The sequence below is a fragment of a genome, unplaced genomic scaffold (genome assembly GCF_019419815.1).
Source record: "Pyrus x bretschneideri cultivar Hongxiangsu unplaced genomic scaffold, Pyrus_bretschneideri_v1 Contig54, whole genome shotgun sequence".
Classification (NCBI taxonomy): domain Eukaryota; kingdom Viridiplantae; phylum Streptophyta; class Magnoliopsida; order Rosales; family Rosaceae; genus Pyrus; species Pyrus x bretschneideri.
Window position 1 is genome coordinate 2,725,331 of NW_025999792.1, and position 18,316 is coordinate 2,743,646.

General features: G+C 40.2%; 1 pseudogene; it reads left to right on the forward strand.

Annotated features, from left to right (window-relative positions):
* The first annotated feature begins 402 nt into the window (after positions 1 to 402).
* LOC125470886 lies at positions 403 to 8,397 on the forward strand (annotated as a pseudogene).
* Positions 8,398 to 18,316: the final 9,919 nt, after the last annotated feature.

Sequence of the window (18,316 nt, forward strand, 5' to 3'; positions counted from 1 at the left end):
TCGAGTTAATCGGTCGTCTGAGAAATTGTCATATATATATTAGTACTAATATGTATGATTAGTCCTTCCCACGACTAACGAAAATAAAAAAATTGGTTACTTGATTTAAAGAGTTTGTTTCTAAACCTTCAACAATTGAAGTAAATAAGGGTGGGCTGTATTGTGGCTTATGTTTTCTTCACGTGGCACATAATATTTAGGCAGCTGGCTGCTGCTGTTGAGGAAGAGTTCTATGGTCTCTTTTTTTTCGGAAATTCCTACGCATGTTTAAAAGACCATTTGTTGACCCGTCCTCCTATATATATATTATAGTTATACCCCTCATAGGGTTGTCACAGTGCTATACTAAACTCTAATCCTTATTCCTTAATTACGCTTTCAGATCCAAAGCAGATAACGAAAATGGTGATCAAAACAAATGTAGATGAGAGGAATGGAAGTGGTGCCAAACTCAGTATTCCAACCATTGCTCTTCATTGCATTGATGGCGACTCAGTTTTACGTGCTGCAGTGGTCGAGAAAATTCGATATGCATGCAAGAACTGGGGTTTCTTTCAGGTTAAAAATGGAATTCCAGTTGACGCTTTGGACAGGATGGTACATGGAATGCGTGAGTTTCATGAGCAGGAAAATGGCCTTAAGAAGGAGTTGTGCTCAGAGGATGCTGGGAACAAGGAGCAGTACCTGTCCAGTAATCGTTTCTACAAATCCAAAAAAGGAAACTGGAGAGATACGTTTGTGTGTTATGGGTCCCAAACCCGAAGAACTACCCTCGGTTTGCAGGTATGCACATCATTATTTATAGTAATACCTAATTAATAGTTCTGATTTACAATCTAATTAGTCGATCGTTGCATGTAACTGAGTATCTCGCATGAGAGAATCAATTTAATTTCTTATAACAGCGTGTAACTGTATAATGTATTTCATCCTTTTCCATGAATACCTCAAATTTATACAAAAATATGCCTACATAGTGTATAAACACAAACTCCTCATTTGCGTCCTTAATTTTGTTAACAAAGGCCTATTTTAACGTAGTGGAATTACTAATAATATTATTTAGTCACACTAACAGTATTAGAGAGTGAGTGCCAACAAGTATGTTTTGAGTATCTAAATAGCATTACTCATTAATAATTTATTATTATTATTTTTTTTTTTGAGCAAACGATATTACATATACTAAGAGAGAGTGGAGTAGGCTAAGTCTCACAACGGGTTAGCAATAATGTGGTTCAAATTCATCTTGTTAGAAACAATCAAATGTCAAGTATATAATATATAACAATTTGCACAGTTTATTTCTGATAGAAAAATTAAACAACAGATACAATAATATATCAAAATATAATTACTTAATGAAATTGCATATAAAATCACAAATCACTGACTTGTTCTTTGAAGATAGATGCTTGCAGAAGCAATCTCCTGAGACAGAAATTCGTCCCTACACCAGTGCAGCAGTTCAATGGACATCTATCTTGCAAGATACAACTATCTAACCCAAGTTCTTGCACTCGAACTTGGATTCTTGGCGAATTGGTTGTGGCGTTTCTCTGTGAAGTATGAAAGGATGCGATGGAATTGTTGTGTTGGTTTCTGATATGACGGCCATATATATAATGGCATAATGGAGCAGTTAAAGTCGTTCATGTTTATCTTTAAGAACGGTTGTAACTGTTCACGTGATCAGTTTTATCCTTTCGGAAAAAATTGAATGCAAAATCAAAAACGTAAAAATGATACTTGTGTTTTTCATCTATTCGAGCCCAAGAGTAACAAGGCCCATCTTTGACATTTAATATATGCACCCTCCAAGTCTAAGGCCCAAGGTCCATGGCTTTGGCCCAATTCTTTTCAAACTATAAGTGAGTGAACTCACTTATAAAGGTGACTTTCAAAAAGGTTTTAGGCGATGTGGGACTGGGAGTCCCCCACAAGTTCCAAAAATACCCCACATTTTCTATTCAAACTCTAGCAATACCCCACATTTGAATAGAAAATAAGATACTAACTAAATTAGTAACGTCTTTCCAGAGAACTTAGATATGATACGCATCGGGATAGGTGTCTTTTAGACTTGAACCTTCTCTAGTGAGTATCGGATTTACCTAATGAAACAGTGAATTTAATATCTTGAACTGATCATTCTTAGTAGTAAATCGAAACAATAAGTATCACACATATCACATCTTGACACATTTCAATTCATACGGTTGTGTTCAATTTGGTCTTGAACATATCCTAATTTCATAAGACCTTTAGAGAATTGTAGCCTTACCAATTCTCAAAGATGCGACCCCACATCAATCTCATATAGGTAATGCTAATAAAGAATATCTTGTTCTATGCATCTTAACCATAAGATATTAGCATTATTAAGAATAGTTATTCACCCTCTTTGTCTTACAGGCAACACATTGTTTTCCATCGTAAGAATGAGTAAAGATTGTGTGTTTCTTACTTTGAGTTTTCCTCAACTAGTTTGCCTATTGAACCTAGACCATGGAATCTCCAATTAGCGAGGTTAGGTTTCCGTCAAGTTATAACTCATTGAGTTGGCTTTAAACCCATTCCCCTTGATGTAAATGCCACTTGATCCTTGGATAGGCCTTTTGTCAAATGATCGGCAATATTCTCCTTAGATTTAATATAATCAATGGAAATAGTTCCATTCTTGAGTAGCTGTCTAATGGTCTTACGTCGTCGCCTTATATGTCTCGACTTCCCATTATATTCAGCGTTTTTGGCTCGACCTTGTGTAGCCATGCTGTCACAATGTATACATATTGCAGCCATAGGCTTGGGCCATAATGGAATATCTTCTAGAAAATGTTTAAGCCATTCCGCTTCATCAACAACTGTATCTAAGGCTATAAACTTTGATTCCATTGTCGAACGTGTTATACACATTTGCTTAGATGATTTCCATGACACAGCTACTCCACCAAGTGTAAATACGTATCCACTTGTGGATTTACTGTCTGTGCTCCCTGAAATCCAATTTGCATCACTGTATCCTTCTAATACTGGGGGGATATTGAGTGTAATGCAAACCATAGTTCATCGTATGTTTTAAGTATCTTAACACCCTTATTAAAGCATTCCAATGATCTCTTCCAAGATTACTTGGATACCTACTTAGTCGGCTTATTGAATAAGCAAGGTCAGGTCTTGTACAATTCATAATGTACATCAAGCAACCCATAACTTGGGTATACTCCAATTGAGATACGCTTTCTTCTTCGTTTTTAGTAAGTTTATGAATGGGATCAAAAGGAGTTACTGCAGGTTTACAATCATGATGTCCAAACCTTTTTAGAACCTTTTCAACATAATGTGATTGAGTTAGGATGTATCCATTTGAATTCCTTAGAATTCGAACTCCAAGAATTACATCAGCTATTCCCATATCTTTCATATCAAAACTAGAATGTAGCATTTTCTTTTTGGAGTTAATCACATCTTTGTTTGTTCCCATTATAAGCATGTCATCAACATATAGACATACAATAACACAAGCATTTTTCGTTTGCTTAACATAAATGTATTTATCACTTTCATTGATTACAATTCCATTCATAATCATATTATGATCAAATTTTTCATGTCATTGCTTAGGAGCTTGTTTAAGTCCATATAATGACTTAATCAGTTTGCAAACTTTCTTATCTTGACCTTTGACAATGAAACCTTCAGGTTGTTCCATATATATTTCTTCGTCTAATTCACCATTTAGAAATGCGGTCTTGACATCCATTTGATGTATCTCAAGATTGTATACAGACGCTATAGCTATTAATAACCTTATAGATGTTATTCTAGCTACTGTTGAATAAGTGTCAAAGTAGTCAAGTCTTTCTTTTTGACGATACCCTTTGGCAACTAAACAAGCTTTAAACTTGTCTATGGTACCATCTGGTCTCAATTTCCTCTTGAAAATCCATTTGTGTCCTATTGGTTTATTTCCAGGAGGCAAATTAACCAATTCCCATGTATTATTTTGCATGATGGATTCCATTTCACTTTGAATAGCTTCTTTCCAATAAGGTGCTTCAGATGATTCTAATGCAGCCTTATAATTTTGAGGCTCTTCTTTGGTTACAAAAGTGAGGAAATCACGACCAAAATCCTTTGTAATTTTTGCTCTTTTACTCTTCCGTGGTTCCATATCTTGGCTTTGAACTCTAAAAGTTGAAGCATGATTGTCGTCATCATTTCTTGTAGTATCATCATGTACTCTTTTGTTCAAAACATATGACCTATCTTTATAAGGAAAATTTTCCTCAAAGAACTCATCTTCTGCAGATTCAAGTATTGTATTTACATGAATGTCTACAATTTCAGATTTATGAACCAAAAATCTGTATGCCGAACTACTATTGGCGTGACCAATAAATATAAAATCCATTGTTTTTGGTCCAAGTTTTTGTCTCTTCGGAAGAGGCACTTGAATTTTTGCAAGACAACCCCACACTTTCAAGGTTTTATATGTAGGTAACCTAACTTTCCAGATTTCATAAGGAGATTGATTAGTCTTCTTATGTGGAATTTGGTTCAAAATCGTGTTTGCAGCAAGCAGTGCCTCACCCCATAAATTATGTGGTGCACCAAAACTATTCAACATGGAATTAATCATATCCTTCAATGTGCGATTTTTTCGTTCAGCCACTCCGTTTTGTTGAGGAGTATATGGTGTTGTTGTTTGATTCGTATTCACCACCTTTATCCAGTCTTAAGACTTTTATTCTTTTGGCTAGTTGATTTTCGACTTCGGCTTTAAATGTCTTAAACATGTTTAAAGCTTCATCTTTACTATGAATCAAATAGACATAACAGTACTTGCTGCAATCATCAATGAAAGAAATATAGTAGTTTTTTCCTCCACAAGTTGGTGTGGATTTGAAATCACAAAGATCACTATGGATTAAACCAAGTATTTCGTTGGATTTTTCCACTGATTTATATAAGTGTCTTACATATTTAGATTTTGTGCATATCTCACATTTAGATACTTTGTTCATGGAACATTTGGGCAATAGGCCTAAGTTAACCATTCTTTGAAGAGAACGAAAATTAACATGACCTAATCTTGCATGCCATAATGTAGAGGACTCAATCAAGTAAGCAGAAGAAGCACTAGGCTTGTTATTATTATTAATAGCATCAACAGAAAGTACATTCATTTTGAAGAGCCCCTCAGCCCGGTAGCCCTTTCCCCACCCTTGGTGATTACAAACTTATCAGATTCAAAGACTATTTTGAAACCTTTGTTACTCAGAAGCGAACCAGAAATCAGATTCTTGCGAATATCAGGAACATGCAGAACATTGGTGAGTGAAAGCTCTTTTCCAGAAGTGAGTTTGAGTGTCACTCTTCCCTTCCCTGCAATGGCAGATGCAGTTCTATTTCGCATTTCCCATGTATAGATTTTCTCCACCATCAACTGATTGATAAGAAACAAATAAATTCCGATCAACACAAACATGCCTTGTTGCACCTGTATCAACCCACCAATCACTGGAATTAGTCATTAAATTGACTTTAGATACAACTACAACAAACTTGTCTTCTGCAAAGTTTGCTTGATTGAAATTGTCAATACTCTGATCTTTCCTGTGGCAGCAATCCTTTGCCCTATGACCTGTCTTTCCACAAACTCAGCAACCTCCTTTGATTTTCTTAAAGGTTTTCCCTTTCGCAGCAGTCAGTGCTTTCTTTGCAGCATCCTTGCCTTTATTTTTCTGATGGTGCATTGCCTTGTGTGAGTCTCCTTCTTCCACAACATTGGCTTTTGCCTCCAACGATAAGACATCATACTTCTCATTTTTGCGATGATCCTCTTCCACACACAGTTTGAGAATCAATTGATCCATGCTTATGTCTTCAGTTAAATGCTTTAGATAAATCTTAAGGTTTTCGAAGGCAGTTTCTCTATAATAGAGCCAACCACAAAACCTTCTTTCAGACCAAGATTTTCTTCATCTAACTCATGAACAATCACTTGGAGTTCTTCAACTTGCTTGACAACAGACTTGGTGTCACTCATCTTGTAATTCAAGAATTTTCCAATCACAAACATCTTGGAACTAGCCACTTCAGACTTATACTTCTTGTCCAGAGACTCCCACAGTTCTTTTGATGTCTTATATGATGAATAAACATCATACAAAGAGTCATCTAAAGCATTCAGAATGCAATTCCTGCATAGAAATTCACTGTGAGTCCAGGCTTCTATAGCCTGCAGAATTTCGGCATGAATGTCTCCCTCTTCTAGTGCTTTAGAGGCCTCAGAAATAATGACATGACTCAAGTTCAAAGTTGTTAAATAGAACAACATCTTCTGTTGCCAACATTTGAAATCAACTCCCTTGAATTTCTCAGGTTTCTAAACATATTACTTAACGACGCCAACATTTGATTGATCCATGGAATCAAATTTTTTGTCTTAGATTGTTAGAAACAATCAAATGTCAAGTATATAATATATAACAATTTGCACAATTTATTTATAATGGAAAAATTGAACAACAGATACAATATATCAAAATATAATTACTTAATGAAATTGCATATAAAATCACAAATCACTGACTTGTTCTTTGAAGATAGAGGCTTGCAGAAGCAATCTCCTAAGACAGAAATTCATCCCTACACCAATGCAGCAGTTCAATGAACATCTACCTTGCATGATACAACTATCTAACCCAAGTTCTTGCACTCGAACTTGGATTCTTGGCAAATTGGTTGTGGTGTTTTTCTATGAAGTATGAAAGGATGCGATGGAATTGTTGTGTTTGTTTCTGATATGACGGCCATATATATAATGGCGTAATGGAGCAGTTAAAGCCGTTCATGTTTATCTTTAAGAACGATTGTAACTTTTCACGTGATCAGTTTTATCCTTTTGGAAAAAATTGAATGCAAAAATCCAAAACGTAAAAATGATACTTGTGTTTTTCATCCATCCGAGCCCAAGAGCCCCAAGGCCCATCTTTGACGTTTAATATATACACCCAAACCCTCCAAGTCTAAGGCCCAAGGTCCATGGCTTTGGCCCAATTCTTTTCAAACTATAAGTGAGTGAACTCACTTATAAAGGTGACTTTCAAAAAGGTTTTGGGCAACGTGGGACTAGGAATCCCCCACAAGTTCCAACACATCTTTGGCTAGAATCAAATTTAAGACCTCTCACTTACAGGTGAAGAAAAATATCACTAAACCGTAGTCCTACTAATTCCAAGAGTTGGAAGACTTGTAGAAGAAATAGTGAGTGAATATTTTTATCACTTAATGAACAATAATGCTATTTTGACACGTTGAGTGTATTAAGTAGGGAGTGTTTGTCAACAAGTCAGTTTTGGTGTCTATACATCTCAATAAAAAAAATCATGATCAGATCATAAATTGGAGTACTCTGCAGAGAAATAGTGATTGAGTATTCAAAGCAAGTGAAGAATTTGGGATATACTTTGTTTTAGTTGCTCTCTGAGGCTCTTGGGATGAATCCCAACAAACTTAAAGACATGGATTGCGCTAAGGAGCTTTCTATCTATGGTCACTACTACCCACCATGCCCTAAACAAGAATTGACTATAGGCACCGACCAGCACACCGATGGCAGTTTCATCACCATATAACAAGACAAAGTGGGTGGCCTCCAAGTTTTGTATGAGAATCAATGGGTTGATGTTCCTCACATGGAAGGAGCTCTTGTTATCAATGTTGGAGACCTTCTGCAGGCAAGTGCTCATAACGGGACCGTTAGCCACTTTTCGTTGTGCTAATTTTATCGGTGTTTTGTTCCCTTGTTACTTGATGACCAAAAATTCATGGTCATCACCCATCATACGTTAGATTTTGATATTAATAAGGGTGGGCAATGAATTGATGTGCTTTTAATGTTTTATCTTTACCATTCATATCAAATACAAGTAGGAGTGACCATGTATATTCTTGATCACTTATGATCAGTGAAACATTTTTGGTGACAAAGATTATACATTATTGTTATCTTATTGTGAGGCTTAGCCCACTCTCTCAACCCCTTAGTGTAGATATATCGTTTAAAAAAAAAAAAATTAAAAAAAAAAGAAAAAAAAAAAAAATGATATATAATTCTTTGTTGCTTTGGTGCAGCTCGTGACAAGTGACAAGTTCATCAGTGTTAATCACAGAGTTATAGCGCAGAGTGTAGGCCCAAGAGTTTCTGTGGCAAGTTTTTTCATGCCATATGCTTGGCCAGGAAATTCAAAAGTTTATGGACCAATCAAGGAGTTGTTATCAGAAGAAAATGCCCAGATATACCGAGAAGTTAATATTGAAGATTATCTTAAACACTACCTCTCGGAAGGGGTTAAAGGGAACTCTGCATTATTACAGTTCAAACTGTGAAGTGTACTCATTTGTTTTGCTACTCCCTAGTCGTCGTGGTTGGTAGCGGCGGATCATATTGGCCCCAGGCTGAGCCTCTGATCGTAGGGCTTGGGTTTTCCATTCCTTAAGCTCTTCTTTTTTTTTGTTAGGTTCATTTGTCTGGACTTCTCATTTGTTTCGTTTATCCCTCGTCGTCGTGGTTCGCGGCGGCGGATCATATTAGCCCCAGGCTAAGCCTCTGGTCGTAGCGCTAGCATTTTCTTTTCCCTAAGCTCTTCTTTTTCTTTGTTAGGTTCATTTGTCCGAACTTCTTATGTGTGTTTTAGTATTCTTACTTGTATGGTGACGAATCTGTGTGTTGTCCTCTCTACGTTCTAGCACCTGGCCTTGGTGTAAAAAATTCAAAATAATATGCTCAAAAATAAAATAAGTATTATAAATAATACGTGGATGGCCCACATGAATAGTGATTCCTTTGCCTAGAAAATGAATGAGAGGAGGAGTGGGAGGAGGAGGAGGAGAACATAAAAAAAAACGGAAAAAAGAAAGAGGAAGGAAGAGAGAAAAGAAAGAGATAAAGAAGAGGGAAAGAATAGGGAGAAAATAGTAAGAGTTATCTTTGTACTTTTATTATTCCAGATAATGAAAAAAAGTAATACTGCTGCTCCTAGGATGTACTATAGTTACACTGACGGTTGAGGAACCTCGTAAATATTGTGTTTTATTTCATTTATTCCACTGCACACATACCGTCGTTTTCACAACACGTTATCAGCACAAGAAGCTCTCGCATCACAGGAAAGCACTACAATGTCCAGTTTACACAGAATCCAGATCCGTGACAATGGTTCAAAACAACATCGTTCTCAGGTATTATCCATCTTTTTCCATCATTTTCATCTACCCTACTGCTCCAGAAGTGCCCCACCTAATCCGGTGAGAATTGAGTTTTCCCAAACGACCTTGAGTCGTCACAACATCAAGGAAGTGGCACCTGAAAATTGGATTCCAAAGATCTAGAAGAATCTCATCAGACTTGGAAACCCAGATTGCATTGTTCTCGATGGATCTCGAGGACTCACGATAATTCTAGCTTTAAGTCTTACGTTGCTCAACCCGGGCCCCATGGCTATCGTCTTTTGATGGTGTTGCAAACCCATGAAGGAATACAAGTTCTCGTTGCCCCTGTGGCCATAGCCTTGCTCACAACGCCTCTCTTGATGAAATCAAGGTTGAAAGCAATGGCCTTGAGCCTTGTGCTCGACCCTGGTAATCTATGTGTCGGAGAAAGTCGTTTGCCAACGAAGCATAGAACACCCAGATTACTTGGGGTGCACCAGATAAAGACCAAAGGATTAAAATCCCCATTTACATTTCCCAAAATCTGGCTGAACGGTCCAGTCCAAAAGAATAAAAATAAAACAAAAGTGAAATGGGGTCAAAGCTTTCGGAATGGTGCAGTTTTGGTTGCACCATAAGAAAAAGAAAAATTGATAGTGGGAACTAATGATGGCACCATCACCATGTGAAGAAAAAGGTTTTGGAATAGTCTGTTGGCACTAGGTGGGTATATGTAGTTCGGGGCTGGTAAGGGGCGAGTCCGAAAATTTGAAACATAACACGGGGCGGGTCTACGAAATTAGTAAGGCGGGCGGGTTTGAAAATAAGAAGGAACGGGCCCCTGGCCAGGCTCATTTATAGCATGGATAATGGATTTGATTAATATGATTTAATCAAATCCAAAACTCTCCAGCATTTTTTTTCCTTCATCTCAGAGACTGTCATTCAATCTCCCTTTCTCATATTCATTCACGACTCGAGCTTGAGTCAAGTTCTCGACAATAGCCATCCATCACCATCTTTCTGGCTAATTACGACCACTATCAACAATCACCATTATTTACCTCCTCGATGATATCACAGTTATAGAAGTCACCAATACCATCACTGTCGTCATGGCCACCATGACTCCGCTACCTTCGAGCTCTCAGTCAAGTCGTTGGATCGTTAAATCTTGGTTGTTGACCACCCAATCTGGTCCAACTCGGCCAATTTCGCGGCATTCTTGACTCGATCGACGACCTCATCGCCACAATCCACGACTGGAATGGACTCTCATGGCCGTCGACTAGTTCGTTGGCATCGCATGTCTTAAGTTTCTTGTGGATATTTTTTTGGGTTTTTTTTTTTTTTTTTTTTTTTGTGGTTTTGATTTTGTGTTGGTTAGGTGGATTTTATGGTTCTATATCGATGAAGATGAAGACTAGGGAAGATAACTTGAATGGTCCGAGCTGTATTTGGCTTTTCTGGCACCATCTGGCCATTAATGCACTTGGGTTTTCCAGGACCATCCGATTTGACCATTTGGGTTGTCGCGGAGGAAACAGGGAAATGGTTTCTTAACGACTTGAATGATGTCATCTCTTTTGTGCTAGTGAAAAACAAAATACAATAAGAAATGTGGACCCGCCTTGAACGGGCCCATTTGAAATGGGCCGAGTTAGGTCTGGTTCCTAAACTCTAAATCCCTCTACTTGGCATGGCCTGCCCTGTTACATTGTAAAATGAGTAGGGTCCAGTTTCTCCAAATTTGGGCCCGACCCGACCCATGCCCAGCCCTAGTTGGCACCATATGAAAAGAAGAAGAAAAAGAATGATGATATTCAACATGGGCCTGCCAGTGCACTTCTTTATTAAAAAGGCCTGATACTTTTGTTTTTTCATATAATTATAATATGAAAGGTGTTGGTTTAAAGCCCTTATCACAAGTTCTATTTATTTAAAACACTTTATTTACAGTAGGTGGAATTATAGCCCTTTGCTTTAAGTTTTGATATTTATGTGAATGGTGCTTGTTTGTACCATACTTGACCAATCCCGAAACTACTAAGCACCGGTCGACAGTATACTGTCAAGGACCCAAAAGACTTTTCCTCCAACCAAGAGGCCAATCACAACGCGACACATGTCGGTATCAGAGGCCAATCACAGCGCAACACGTGTCGATATCAGAGGCCAATCACAACACGACACGTGTCAATGTTAGAACAAAGCTAGAAACTCTCTTCTATAGAAAGGGATCATTCTCCCACAATAACCCCTAATGTCATTTGTACTAAACTATTCACTAGAACTCACTAAAAGAGAGCTTGAACCTATGTATTTGTGTAAACCCTTCACAACTAATGAGAACTCCTCTACTCCGTGGACGTAGCCAATCTGGGTGAACCACGTACATCTTGTGTTGTTTGCTTCCCTATCTCTATTCATTTACATACTTATCCACACTAATGACCAGAGCAATCTAGCAAAGGTCACAAACTTGACACTTTCTGTTGTACCAAAGTCCTCACCGATTTTGTGCATCAACATTTGGCGCCGTCTGTGGGAATCGCACTTATTCTTACTCTCTCCAACTTTGTCAAGCTGGTTTCCACCATTCGTACACTTTCTTTCGACCAAGCACCCTTCTCCAACATAGGGAGTGAAGGAAGCCACAGCACGCAGAACGACACCCTCTCCGCACTTAGTGCGAAGCAACAAAAGAAAGAACGAAAGAAGTTTGCTCTTTAGGCTAAGGTTGATGAGCTAAAGGCTCAGAACAACAAGATAGCGATAAAGAATGAGATCCTCCAGGAACAGTATGAGAAGCTCTTTGGGATGCTCCATGAAGCTAGGCATACTCAAACACACGAACTCATTGCCCCTGGGAAGTCAACCACCACTTGGGTGCCCCCCAACACGGGGGATCACCTACCTTCAACATGGATATCCCTAATGGGGAGTGAGTTACTCATCAAGGTGTTGATCAACATGAGACCTCTCTCGACCCAGCTGCTTCGACCCGAACCAGGAGAAGTGGAGGAAGGCACATTCTTGCAGAAGAAGTAGAAGGATCAAAAGCCGTTTATCGCGACTGTCGGGACTTCCTGAGGCAACGTCGAGAGAACCGAATCCACATAAGCTCGAAGGTCAATGACCCAAGGGTTTTTGAAAGATTCGATCTTCTCTCATGCCCCAAGCTAACTGCCAATCTAGGGAATGAACGACATGTCCTAGAGGAATATGAAGGTACAGGGGACTCGGGGGCGTTTCAACAAGCTCGCCCTGGAAGTCAGTACAGTGAGCCCAAAGAAAAATCTCATGCCCTTGATCAAGCTTTCCTACTTCCAAGAGGAGATGGAAACTTACGGAAGAATAATCCAGCAGTACCTGACTCTACTCAGGACCCCTTTGTCCTACAACTCCTTAAGGAAGTAAACAAGTTGAAGGCCGAACGTCAGGCCGAAATACCTGACTGGAACCAACCTAGGCCTGGCCCTCTTACAAGGAGGATCCTTGACACCCCCTCCAAGAAAAGACAAAGCAGAAGCTTAGCTTACAACTCTACACTGGAAGGGAGAACCCGATTGAACACCTTCACCTCTTTGAGTCCACTATGGCATACCGAATGCACACTGATGAAGAACGATGTCTTCTCTTCCCCTCTGCCCTCTCTAGTGGAAAGAGACAATAGACCATTTGAGGAACTGAGGAAACTGTTTATCTCTCAACACATCTTCCAAACAGATCGCTTGCATTCTGCAAATGACTTGTACACTATTCGCCAGAAGCCAGACGAATCACTACAAAAGTATACTGGCCGCTTCAGCCATGAGTATTCTCGCTGCGCTGAGGCAAATGACAAGACCACCCTTAAAGCCTTCACGGCAGGCCTACGCGACTGTTTCTTCAAGTACATGATCAATGCTAACACTTGGAAGACTTACTCTGAGGTGATGGCACAGGCTTACAACTATGCCTCCACCGAAGCAATGACATATCAAGGGAAACTCCCTACAACCATCCCTTATCAGCAAATGGGGAGTGGAAGCCAGATACAACTGAATGAGAAGACCTCAACCTTCCAAACGGTAGTGACACTTCCCCTTGTCCTACCTAATACCTCGCCAAGTCAACAGGCGTATCATTCACAGGGCAAGAGGAAAGACTTTCATCCTCACCAGTCTCATTTTAATAAAAAAAGTAAAGGGCACTATCGCGATAACCAAGGGTATCACCACGATAATGCCCGCCCCCAGACAATGAATGCAGTGGGCCAAGCACGTGTCAAGAATAGTCCTACCCCGAGGTATGAGACATACACACCTTTGAACGCCACATGCACAACCATTTACCCCAGTATAGCTCACTTGATACCAAAGCCAAGGCCGAGGGATCCAGATTACAAGTCCACGAAGAACACAGGTATGTTTTGTGGTTACCATGAGTATAATAGCCATGATTGCGAGAAATGTATCACCATCCGTGATCATATTGAAGCTTTGGCACGTGAAGGAAAAATTGATCAATTCCTTCTTCACCCTCCAAGGGATAACCGCAACCAACGCCAAGTGAATGTGATATATTCCATAAGCGGTGGCACACCCATATCTGAATCTTCCAACAGGGCCATGAAAAATAATGAACGAATGTTGAAGCCTAGCCACCAAGTGTTTCACGTGGATGACATCAGGGGAGGCAAGTATCAAAAGCCTAACTGGGATCCAATATGTTTCTATCCTGAGGAAGAAAGAGGTATCATCTATCTTCACAACGACCCACTGATTGTGGAGGCTCACACAACCAACTTTGATGTACGACGAATCCTGGTAGACACAGGGGCGTTGGTCAATATCATGTTTGTTGAAGCTTTCAAAACACTTAATGTAGCTGAACACTTGCTCGATCACTCGGTTTCTCCTCTAATAAGCTTCTCTGGTGATGTCGTGCAACCTTTAAGGAACGTACATTTACCCTTCACCATCGGTACAGGCCTGTACATAGCCACCATCACCACTAACTTCTTGGTGGTTGACTACCCAATGGCATACAATGTCATCTTTGGGCGCACAGGCATCAATGATCTCAAGGCCATGGTATCCACACATATGTTGTTGATGAAATTTCCAACCCCATATGGCAATGGTTACATCAGAAGAGATCAACTTAGTGCACAATCATGTTATAACACTTCAGTCAAGCAACAACACTTGCATGTACCCAAAGAAACACTTTATATACATGACCAAGTTATAAAGACCAGCTCGAACAAAGCCAACTTGGATCTTCACGGTGGTAATAGTCAACCCGACGATCCTCGAGATGACTCTTTCACCCAGCAAGCACAACCTCCTGAAGAGTTGGAGAAGGTCTCTATCTCAAAAGATTATTTGGACCGCATAGTGAAGATTGGCACCACTTTGTCACCACCCATTCGGTTGGCATAGATCTCTTTTTTGCAAGAGAACACTGAAGCCTTCGCCTGGTCATACGAAGACATGCCAGGCATCTTCCCCGACATCATCTGTCATCGCTTGAGTATTGATCCCAAGACCAAGCCGGTGAGACAGAAGAGAAGATCTTATAATGCTGAACGATACGAGGCAATGAAGGCAGAAGTTGAAAAACTCAAAAGCATAGGCTTCATCCGTGAAGTCAGTTATCCAACGTAGGTAACAAATGTGGTCCTTGCTAAGAAAAATCCGACCAAGGAAAGTCTTTTACTTCAGAAGACCTTATGGAGAATGTGTGTCAACTACACCAACTTAAACAAAGGATGCCTGAAGGATAGCTTTCCCCTTCCTCTCATTGATAGACTTATAGACTCTACAGCAGGGTGTGAACTCTTGAGATTCATGGATGCTTACTCAGGGTACAACCAAATCCTCATGAACCCTTCGGACCAATAACACACGGCCATCACCACTGATAGAGGAATATATTGCTATAAAGTCATGCCATTCGACCTAAAGAATGCAGGGGCAACTTATCAAAGATTAGTCAATTCAATGTTCGCTAAACATATTAGGAAAAGCATGGAAGTTTATGTTGATGATATGTTAGTCAAAAGCAAACATGCTGACCAACACATCGCCAACTTGTCTAAAACCTTCTCCATCCTGAAGAAGTATCGAATGAGGTTGAACCCCCAACAAATGCGCTTTCGGTGTGGGCTCTGGAAAATTCTTGGGCTTCATGGTTAACCAATGAGGCATTGAAGCTAACCCCGAGAAGATCAAAGCAATCATAGACATGAAAGAACCAGTAACCTCAAAAGACATCCAGAGCCTTACTGGCAAGGTGGCAGCCTTGACCAGTTCATCTCTAAGGCCACAAACAAATGCGCTCTTTTTTTCAAAGCACTTAAGGGAAGTAAAAAGTACATTACGTGGACCGATGAATGTGCCGAAGCATTTAAGAACCTCAAGGATTACATAAGTAAAGCCCATCTGCTTTCCAAACCTGAAGTTGATGACACCTTAATTGTCTATTTATCTATCTCAACTTCAGCAGTTAGTTATGTCCTTATTCGTAGGGATGGTAGTATCGAACGACCTACCTAATACACTAGCAAAGCTCTACAAGATGTGGAGACACGATACTCCAACATTGAGAAATTAGCTCTAGCATTAGTCATGTCTGCTCGGAAACTTCGCCCCTATTTCCAAGCACACTCCATCATCGTGTTTACCAATCACCCCCTTCGACAAATACTTCAGAGTCCTGACACTTCAGGGCGAATGATCAAATGGGCCATAGCACTAGAAGAGTTTGACATCTCCTACCACCCAAAGCCAGCTGAAAAGGGCCAAGCAGTTACAGATTTCATCGCCGAATTCACTTATCCTGTTGACATTTCTCCTACACCTGAGGCAACGGCTTCATCACCCCTGGAAACCCGGAAGGTAGAACCAACACTCCCAGCATGGAATCTATATGTTGATGGCTCATCCAACCAACAAGGCTGTGGAGCAGGACTAGTCCTAATTACCCTCGACAAAGTGGCAATGGAGTATGCTCTTCGCTTCAAATTCAAGGCGTCAAACAATGAGGCCGAGTATGAGGCCCTTTTAGCAGGCTTACGTTTGGCCAAACACCTTAGAGTTAAACAAATTCATATCTTCAGTGACTCCCAATTGGTGGTTAACCAGGTCACGAACAACTTTGACGCTAAGGATAACTCCATGGCAGCGTATCTTGCGCAAACGCAGCTTTTACTTAAGCACTTCCACTACCAGATCACCCAAGTCCCTCAAGTGGCAAACAGTCATGCAGACGCTTTGGCTTGCCTCACCTCAGCAGTGGAAGACAAGATTGGGAGAAAAATTCATGTCGAATTGTTGAAAACACCAAGCACCATGGTCGCAAAAGTGTGCAACTTGCAACAAGGGGATAGCTAGATCACCCCAATTTATAAATTTCTTGTTCATGGCACCTTCCCAAATGATAAAGTCTAAGCTAAGCAGATTCGATACAAGTCTACCTGCTACCTAATCATTAATGACCAACTCTACAAGCGAGGTTTTAACCTACCATACTTACGGTGCCTCACACCTGCAAAAGCAGAAATTGTCCTTTGAGATATACATGAAGGAGTCTGCGGAGATCATGTTGGATCTCGATCCCTAGCACACAAGGCTTTTCGCCAAGGATATTACTGGCCAACACTCCACTAAGATGCCATCGTAATATCCCGCTCATGTGATAAATGTCAACGATACGCAACTATTCATCACTCCCCTCCCGAGCCTCTTACTCTTATGATCAGCCCTTGGCCCTTCGCCCAATGAGGACTTGATCTGATCGGCCCAATGCCTGCAGGAAAGGGCAAGGTCCGCTATGCAATCGTTGTAGTTGACTACTTCACAAAGTGGGCCGAAGTAGAACCCTTGGCAACCATTACTGAGGCAAAAATAGAAGACTTCGTATGGAAGAACATCTTTTGCAAATTTGGCATTCCTAATGCGATAGTCACGAACAATGGGCGACAATTCGACAACAAGAAGTTCAAGATGTTCTGTTCTAAGTTCAACATGAACTTATGTTTTGCCTCCCCAGCTCATCCTTAGTCTAATGGACAAGTTGAGGCCATCAACAAAATAATCAAGCGCACTTTGAAAACCAGCTTGGACAAGGCTAAAGGTTGTTGGCCAGAATTTGTACCCCAAGTTCTTTGGTCATACCGCACTTCATATCGGACTTCAACAGGAGAAACTCCATTCTCACTTGCCTTTGGTACAGAGGTCGTTGTCCTAGTTGAGCTTGAGCAAGCAACGTTCCGAGTCTAGAACTACATGCAAAGTGAAAATGACAAACAACTCACCCTCAACTTGGATCTAGTCGAGGAACACAGAAACCAGGCTCACTTGAGGAATGTCGCCTACAAGCAGCGCATCTCCAACTACTATGACTTAAGAGTCAAACCTCGCTCTTTCAAAGTGGGGGACTAGGTATTGAAGAAAAGACTACTCTGCGACAGAGTCCCAAGTAAAAGCATGCTCAGCCCAAATTGGGATGGACCGTTTGAAGTTATTGGCATCAGTCGCCCTGGTTCTTACAAGCTCAGGAGCTCTGATGGCAAGACCCTTGGCCATCCATGGAACGCTGATCACTTGAAGTACTATTACAAGTAGACTCACACTGTACAAGTGTTGAGCTACGGCCATTCGGCATCCTATGTAATGAAGGTCATTTGGCATCAATTCAATAAAGAAGTGATTTAGACAACTTGGTCCTAACTTCCTTACATCCCTATCACTAAAACGCTCAAGTTTGAAGCTTCAACACGAATGCTTACAACATGAAATAAAGTCTAAGTATATGTCAACATGACTTATATCCAAACAAGGGATCTATTCAAACTTAGCCAAACATTTATCAATGATAGTACAAATACTTGGCAATTAACATCAAAGCACACAGTACAAGGTTGCAAACATAGACAAACAAAAAACCCTCAGCCTTATAACATGGCACATGCCAGACAAACATCAAACTAGTACATTCAGAATACATGGCACATGCCATACAAACAACAAACTACTACATTCAAAGTATATGCAGAAAAAGAGGGCACTATGAGTCATCTTTATCTGAGGCCTAACCCCTGACAATA